The following is a 9646-nucleotide window of genomic DNA, read 5'->3' as shown; positions in this document are numbered from 1 at the left end:
GGAACAATGAAAAACCATTTTATGACATGCATCACTGAGATAGTCTTGAAAAAGTCATTTCCATCAGACCTATTTAAATCACTCAAAATGGACAAAGATCCTAAGGCGAAGTTATTGTCTCTATAGATAATAGAATACTGTATATAGCCTATGGGGGATATAGACTAAGGCAATGGTCTCTCTCTTCACTCTTAAGAATGTATGCTCCTTTGCTCTGCAGTAGACTGTGCATTGTTTCTCTCCTGCTCTGTACATTTTTCTTTTGTGTCACATGGATTCTTTTACAGAGGTCACAAAGGAAGAAAGTGAAGGGAGTCTGGAGGAGGATCCTGGTGACATCTTTGGTGTTTCTATTTAGCTCTATTGGGTTTCTTTCATCTCCGCCATGAGAGGGTATAGACGACTCCTTGCTGTGTCAGGAACATAGTCTCCTCTGTTCATCTATAATCGGGAGCTCCCTTGAGACATGCACAGTACCAGGCTGTGGGATCACCTCCACTCGCCTAGGTTTTGAGACTACATGTCTTGGGTCACTTTTTCTTGCTCAACTTATACTTTGCTTCCTGCTCCCTCTGTACTAACTGAAATACAGTTTTCAGGAAGAAATAACTATGCTTATGAAATCTTTTTCAAATATACCTTGTCGTGGTGGTCTTTTCCAATTTGATTACTAGTATAAAACTTAATCGGAAGGCTGCATGTTGTTATTTACCGTAACCGTTTTGCCTGTACTTTCTCCTTTCAGCTACACAGTTTGTACATTCCTATGTGTCTCTGGCTTGTAATTTGATTCACTGTTGTCATATAGTGAGATAAGTTCATTTTCTACATAGGACTGAGGAGGTGATGTCAGACCCTAATAGGGGCTTCCTTTGTTTTGAGTCACTTGTTTTGCATGGTGTACCAGAAGGAGAATTTGGACCCCCTTATGACAGTTATCCTGCAGTACATTTCGAGTAAGATCTGTGTGCAGCTCCTTCTCCTAGGTAGTTCGTTCTGAGAGTTAGTTCAACCTCTCCATATTCTTGTAGGAGGTAATGTTCCTGCACCATGGGTCACAGAGAAAAATGAAAAGAACACATGGAGAACTTGGCTCCCACCAGCAAAAGTATTGCATGCTGTTCTTGATATCTAGCCTGGAGAGTAAACTGGGTTCACTCAATGGTGGTTTCATAAGGCTCAAGAAATGACAGATTTTCTACAGGCTCCTTATATTCTTCCTCTTCTATATGAATAACTCCCTCTTCAATTCTTCCTGATTTACCTCTTGGTATGTTCTTTATATTGAGGTCAGATTTTATCCCTAACTTTAAAAATAAACCATGTGACCTCAGGACAGGAGAGAATAATTGGTCTGGAAAAGGAACTATCAGTTACAACTAGGTTTATTGTGGGAATGACTGGACAAATAGTAACATCCTATGTTCAAACTTCCTTTGCCTTAAGAGAAGGCCCAGAAATTAGATCAAGCAACAATAGTTCTCAAAAATGAGATAGAACTCTTCATTTAAGAGATTGTACCTTCTCTGATCCCCCTCCTGATAAGTCAGAAGTGGCATCTTTGGCCATTGCCACCTATGAATTAGGCCCGGCATCTCCATATTCCTTTATAACACTTGGACATGACTCCTTCAAGAAGTTGATAGGAACTTGAAGCTATTGAGCCCAACAGCCATTATTCAAGAATATAAGCAAATCAAGTAGAACTCACATAGCTTCTCTGATAATTATGAGAAATATGAAGAGTTTTAGTTTGTTTTTTTTTTTTCACATCCCTCACAGAATTTGGAAGGATGCCACTGCTAGTACGGGGCAGACACTACCTCTGTGAAAAAGGGTGTGACTCAGGTCTAGACTATGTGTATATATAGTATACACACACACACACACACACACACACACACACACACTATAAATCCTAAGTATTCCCAATAGGACCTGAAATAATACCAGCAAATTCCATGATAGGGAATTACAACACCCAATTCAGGATGAGAGAGGGTTATTGAAGTCTCCCACTATTATTGTGTGAGGTGCAATGTGTGCTTTGAGCTTTAGTAAAGTTTCTTTTATGAATGTGGGTGTCCTTTCATTTGGAGTATAGATGTTCAGAATTGAGAGTTCTTCTTAGTAGATTTTTCCTTTGATGAGTAGGAAGTGTCCTTCCTTATCTTTTTTGATAACTTTTGGTTTAAAGTCAATTTTATTTGATATTAGAATGGCCACTCCAGCTTTTTTCTTGGGACCATTTGCTTGGAAAATTGTTTTCCAGCCCTTTACTCTGAGGTAATGCCTGTCTTTGACACTGAGGTGTGTTTCATGTATGCAACAAAATGTTGGGTCCTGTTTACATATCCAGTCTGTTAGTCTATGTCTTTTTATTGGAGAATTGAGTCCATTGATGTTAAGAGATATTAAGGAATAGTGATTGTTCCTTCCTGTTATTTTTGATGTTATTAGGTTTGTGTAGCTATCCTCTTTCGGGTTTGTTGAAAGAAGATTACTTTCTTGCTTTTTCTAGGGTGTAGTTTCCCTCCTTGTGTTGGCATTTTCCATCTATTATCTTTTGTAGGGCTGGATTTTGTGTAAATTTGTTTTGTCATGGAATATCTTGGTTTCTCCATCTATGGTGATTGAGAGTTTTGCTGGGTAGAGTAGCCTGGGCTGGCATTTATGTTTTCTTAGGATCTGTATAACAACCTCCCAGGATCTTCTAGCTTTCATAGTCTCTGGTGAGAAGTCTGATGTAATTCTGATAGGTCTGCCTTTATATGTTATTTAATCTTTTTGCCTTACTGCTTTTAATATTCTTTGTTTTATGCATTTGGTGTTTTAATTATTATGTGACAGGAGCACTTTCTTTTCTGGTCCAATCTCTTTGGAGTTCTGTAGTCTTCTTGTATGTTCATGGGCATCTCTTTCTTTAGGTTAGGGAAGTTTTCTTCTATAATTTTGTTGAAGATATTTACTGGTCCTTTACGTTGGGAATCTTCACTCTCTTTTATACCTATTATCCTTAGGTTTGGTCTTCTCATTGTGTCCTGGATTTCCTGGATGTTATGGGTTAGGAGCTTTTTGCATTTTTTCATTTTCTTTGACTATTATGACAATGGTATCTTCTGCATCTAAGATTCTCTCTTCTATCTTTTGTATTCTCTTGGTGATGCTTTCATCTATGACTCCTGATCTCTTGCCTAGGTTTTCTATCTCCAGGGTTGTCTCCCTTTATGATTTCTTTGTTTATATTTCCATTTTTAGATTCTGGATGGTTTTTTCCAATTCCTTCACCTGTTTGGTCGTGTTTTCCTGTAATTCTTTAAGGAATTTTTGTGTTTCCTCTTTACAGGCTTCTAGCTGTTTACCTGTGTTCTCCTGTATTTCTTTAAGGGAGTTGTTTATGTCCTTCTTAAAGCCCTTTATCATCATCATGAGATGTGATTTTAAATCATAATCTTGCTCTTCTGCTGTGTTGGGGTATCCAGAGCTCACTGTGGTGGGAGAACTGGTTTCTAATAATGTCAGGTAGCCTTCGTTCCTGTTGCTTATGTTCTTGCCCTTGCCTCTCGCCATCTGGTTATCTGTGGTGTTAGCTGGTCTTGTTTCTCTGACTGTGGCTTGTCCCTCCTGCAAGTCTGTGTGTCACTACTTTTGGGAGACCAGTTCTCTCCAGGAAAAATTTGGGTATGGAAGCTGTGGCACAGGGTCAGTTCTGGGATGCAGATGGAAACTTGAAGGATCCTGTCCCCTGCTGTTCATTGTTTCCTGTGTCCTGATGGCTCTGGGCGGGTCCCTCTTGGGCCAGGAATTTGAGCATAAGTTGTGGTCTTACCTGTGCTCACAGGTGTGTTGGCACTCCTGGAGAACCAGCTCTCTCCCAGTGGTATCTGAGTGTGGAACTGCTGTGGCACAGGATCAGCTCCCAGAGCAGACAGAAACCAGAAAGATCCTGTCCCAGGCTGCTCCTTTGTTCCTGTGTCCTGAGGGCTCCCAGGCAGGTCCCTCAGAACAGAACTGGTGGTCTTACCTGTGCTCACAGGCATGTCCACACTCCTGGGAGACCATCTCTCTCCTGGCAGAGTTTGGGTATGGATTGCTCTGGCACAGCATCAGCTCCTGGTGCAGACAGAAACCAGAAGCAGGGCAAACAATTCTTTGGCCAATCAAATTCAAGTTCTGCAGACCCTTCTAACACCCATCACTATAAAACAGCTTTTTTGGAACTAACAGGTTAGTGTTGACAGATACAGCTTTATGACTAAGCCTCTGTTTGTAATGACAAAATTTTCCTTTTCTGGGAATAAAAACAACAGAGTCCTCTTGACTCCAGGCTCCAACTTCAGAGGTACCATACCAAACCGGCTTTCTAAATTGTATGTTACTAAACATCAAGGTACAGTCCTGGAAGTCCTCACCCAGGCTTTGGGTCAAGCCCATTATTAACCTGTTTTTGATAATTATCAAAACAGCCTGACCTGGTGGCCCAAGAATGGCTCAATTGCACAAGGACAATAGCAGTTATAGAAGAACCTCATGAATTAATTGTGGGTTCTCCTCTACTTGTTCGTTCTTCATACTAAATAACCCCTGTTAGAGTCCAAAGGATCCATTGATTTAGAGATGTTCTTCTTATATTTTACCAAGCTGTGTTACTTGACAGTGCTGAACTATCTTTATATTGATGGTATAACATCAACACTGATACTTGATTGCCTACTCCCAATAGAGGACACTCAGGGGAAGCGCATTCACAATTACCCCCATATGATTAATTTTGTTCATTATAGTAAAGAAGACTTACAAGATAAGTTTTTTTTTTTTTGATAAATCAAATGTATTTGGCTCACTGGTGACCATTCCTATGTGAAAGCTGGGGGACAATGAGTTGTTTCTCTTAAGAGCATACTAGATACCTAATCTCTGCCTCCCCAAACCTCAAAACAGCTGGTTGAGTTTATAGTCTTAACTCATGCTTTGAAACTTTGCCAGGGGAAATTGTATACAATATATACCAACCCTAAGTATGTCATCCCAGTACTGTCCACACTGCCACAATCTGGCGAGAGAGACTTCGCCTTAATGTTGACATCATTTCCATCAGAGGTAGGCCTCTGGCTCTAGCCTCATTGAAAGCAATACAATTACCAGCTGCAACAGCAAGAGTTCACTGTAGGTGCCAAGAAACAGAGACACATAAGGAAATAAGGGAATAGATACAACAGCCAAGTAAGTCTCCTGGTTCAGTCATGTGTTACATTAATTCCCATCTCATCTTACTTGTCCAATGTATACACCAAAAGAAATTACCTGGGCCTTAACCTAAGGGCGTAAATAAGAACCAGATGGGTGACTTCAATCAGAAAACCCTTCTCCTTTCCCAATCTACTGAAAACCAGTAAGAGATTACATGATTTGTGCTGTCTAAGCCAATACCAATTGTACGAACTGTGTAAACAGGTGTTCTGTAGCAAAGAACTTTATACAACAGATCAGGTTTCAAAACCAGTGCTCTCTGTGCTGTTAATAATCCCTAAGAATCTAAAATTTTCCTCTGTCGCTGGCTCCAGTCCACCATACCCTGGTGAAGATTAGCAAAGTTTATATATAAGTGCTGCTTTGTCAGATTTAAATCCAGGTCTTTACTGATACATATAAGAGGCATTCTCTATAACATCTGAAATCCCTGTCTCCTGACTTAATTTGGGGGTCTCAACTCTTAACCATGGGGTGGGGGTTAGCAGCTAGTTAGATAGGACAGGACAGAGAGACCTGAAAGCTGAACTCCCTACCTCCTAGTCAGAAGCCTGTAGAGCAAAGGACTGGAACAGCAGGTTTATAGAAACTGAGTCGCATTGCTAGCTCTAGATGGTTATTTTGTGCTTCCCAGAGGGCTACTACTGGGTCACTATAAACTGAGTTCCATGGTGCCCTAAACCTCATAGGATTATTGTAGAGCAGGAGGATTTCTGGGAAAACCCAAAAGACATACCGTCTTATGGGTAGGTATCACCAAGGAGCCTGTAAGCATCCGTCCAAATAGATTCACTGATCACCTGGACAGGACAGAGGGGTTTTTTAAAGTTGTTTGTTATAGAGACCCTAAATATAGTCCACAATATACAGAGAGGAATAGCAACAGGTAACTCCACAACATACCAGTGAGAGAGTACAATATGGTAGTTTCTTGCTTCCGTCTCACTGGACTGGGGAGCACGGAGAAGAAAAGAAAAAGGATAACACTGAAGTAGCTGCTTAAGGGTTCTTTGGAAAGTCAGTTCTATGGTTTTTGTTAGGGCAAACACGTGAAGGAATGTTTAGCTGAAGCAGATGTAGAAGAAAAGATGTTCTGTTAAAAACAAACTTATGAAAGAACATGTGATGGAAGATTCCTTGTTAATACACACACACTTATATATGTGTATATGAATGTATGTATGTATGTATGTACATTGTTAATAGCAGACATCATAGTCTTCCTCAGAGTTCTGAGGCACTGTGGTAAGCACATGGTGGGTGTTTGATGGTAATCACAGGTCATTAGATTTGAAACAAACTTGTTTAAATCATATGCATCACTCTTTAGCCCTATACTCTCTGAAGGTCCCAGGAATCACATTATCCAATATAAAATTTTTCATAAAAAAATCAGAGAGTATCATACGAATGATATTCTGTAGGATGTGTATGGGTATCCAACTCTTTCTCACCAGCATAAGAAAATGCCTGACTAAAAACAGTTTAAGATGGGGAGGATTTGTATGGCCCATCATTTCACTGGTTTGCTCAGTTCTTGGCTTTGTTGATTCTGGGTATATGGTAACACAGAATATCATGGTTGCAGGGCTGTGTGTAAAAGCTTCTTCACTTGATGGTGGACTAGAGGCAGACACAGGGAGAGAGTGTCCCAAGATGGCATGCCCCTGAGAACCACTTTTCCCAGCGACATCCTATCTGCTAAGATGTCCACTACCCTAAAAAGTGTGCCACCAGCTGAGTGCCAAGCATGCAAACCGTGAGTATTTGGGAGACATTCAAACCATGACACTGTGACTCTAAATGTGAGGATGACTTAAAATAAGAGATTAAAATAAACTTCAGCAGTTATGTTACCTCGTCTCCTTTTAAGCTGCTAGGATGTGTTTTATTGATATTGGCATGATCAACATTGTAAGCCAGGTAGTCTGTGCCTTGTACAATGGCTTCCCTAGACATCAGAATTTCTTCAGCCACATGCTTGACCTCTAGTTGTTGATATTAGTAGACCTCTTCTGTTATGATAAATATATATATACCTCTAGAAATTGTGAAATGTTCTTAGGGGCAAGGGGAAAAATTGTCACTGGGTTAAGAATCACACCTAAGGTTTATTAAAGCTTCAATCATAGTCAGGGATAGTAAAAAACAATTTGTACTACTACATGGGATTTTGTTTTGCTTTGTTAGTTTACTCAACAACTAATTACTCCACAAATACTACACACAATATTCAGTATACGTGTGGAGAACACACTGAGGAGACAGAGGGCTTGTTCTCAGGAGCTTCCCTTATATGGGGAGCCAAATGAAAGAGACAGGTATGCAGCGGATCACCAGCAGAGGAGGAAGTCCAGGGACAGGAAGATAAGAGGGAGGTAAGAGCAGACTGGACACATCTGTCACAGAGTCCAGCCTTCAGTGAGTCAGAGGACTACCATGGGCAAAAAGAAAAGAGGTTCCAGATCTCTCTTGGCAAGTTGGCGGAAGATTTCATAGTATTTTCATATGGTGGATTTTAATAATCTCAATGTATCAAGTGTGTTCCTTTTTCTTCCTATATAATTGTTACATTTTAGCCATCGTCATAAAGTTCAAATATTGTAAAAGAAAAGAAAATCAATATTCTATTTTTATGATTTCAAAAGATGCCCCATCATTCTGAAGTCCGATATGAAGTTAAAGAAAAATTTTAGTTTTCAGGAAAAGAATAATTTATGCCAAGTTAAGTTCTAGCTCTCAGGCAGGAAAGAGCAGACACAGGCATTGAGGTCAGGGTTCACAACAGCTCAGTGTGATTTGTCTGGAATGCTCTGCAGGCAGGAATTTCCTTGTCATCCCTAGAGGTAGCAAAGCATGAGGCAGGGGACATGCCTATGTCGTGACACTAATTAAACATAAATCATTGAGAGGCTTAATCTCAGCTCAACTTAACTTCTCCCCACCCACCTCATTTTCTTTTTTTTTTCTTCTCAGTTCATTAAACTTGAAATAATACACAATTAGTCTTCTGACACCTACCACAAGATAAATTAATCCTCAGACAGCTGAGTTAAGCACGACGTGAAAAGTTAAATAAAAGGGAGTGTCCCCGAGGATCAGGGTGAGATATTTCACATCTTAAAGTCCAGACAACTGTTCAGAGAGTTATAGGCTCTGGCTTCACTTATCTGCACATTTTTTTTCTTTTCTGGTCTGAGCCATAACCTGTCTCAGGGAGGAAAAATTTTAACAGTTGGATTTTTGGATGGGGAAAGCAATAATATTTAAACGTTTGAGAATTCTATCATTTTTTAAAATTAATCCATTGTATGTTTAGTTGAGTGCTATGTGACATTTCAACACATCCTGTGATGATCTCATAAGGGTAATTTGCATACTCATCAATGTGTGACTTGTTTTTGAGTCACTGTGACTATCCTGGGATTACTGTGGCTGTGATGAAACACCATGACCAAAGGCAACTTAGGGAGGAGAGGGTTTACTTTGCTCACACTTCTATATAACAGCTCACCATCTAAAGAATTAAGGGAAGAAATTCATAGACAGAAGGAACCTGGAGGCAGGAGTTGATGCAGAGGCCATGGAGGGGTGCTGCTTACATGGCCTGCTCAGCTTGTTTTCTTATAGAACTCAGGACCACCAGCCCAGGGATGGCACCACCCACAGTGGGTGGGGCTCTCCCTACTATTCATTAATTTTTTAAAAATGTCTTACAGCCAGATCTTTTTAAAAATTTTTTAAAATTAATATTTTATTTATTTACATTTCAAATGTTATTCCCTTTCCTGGTCATTCCCTCTGCAAAACCTGACTCTATGAGGGTGCCCCCCACCCACCTACCCACTTCCACCTCACTGCCCTAGCATTCCTCTATACTGGGGCATCGAGCCTTCACAGGACCAAGGGCCTCCCCTCCCATTGATGCCAGATAAGGCCCCTTCAGCTCCTTCAGTACTTCCCCTAACTCCTCCACTGGGGTCCCTATGCTCAAGCCTGATGGTTGGCTGCTTGCATCCGCATCTATATTGGTCAGGATCTGGCAGAGCCTCTCAAGACACAGCTGTATCAGTAATAGTGTCTGGATTTGGTGTCTGCATTGGAATAGATGCCCAGATGGGGCAGTCTCTGTTACAACCAAATCTATGGAGGTATTTTCTCCACTGAGATTCCCTCCTTGCCGATGACTCTAGATTGAGTCAGGCTGATGCCAAACTAGCCAGTATAGTGACCAAATATCTCATAGTAAGATGTTCTGGAAGGAAAGTTTTTTTTCTGGCTCATGGTTTCACAGGGATTTCAGTCCTTCACGGCAGGCAAGGCAAGCAGAGTTCATGACAGTGGGAGTACATGGTGGACACCAGATCACGTGGCACGTGCCAGGAAGCTGGGGGAG

The sequence above is a fragment of the Mus caroli genome, unplaced genomic scaffold (assembly GCF_978045245.1).
Source record: "Mus caroli unplaced genomic scaffold, Mus_caroli_1 scaffold_18, whole genome shotgun sequence".
Lineage (NCBI taxonomy): Eukaryota > Metazoa > Chordata > Mammalia > Rodentia > Muridae > Mus > Mus caroli.
Note: the sequence above shows the minus strand (reverse complement) of the source record.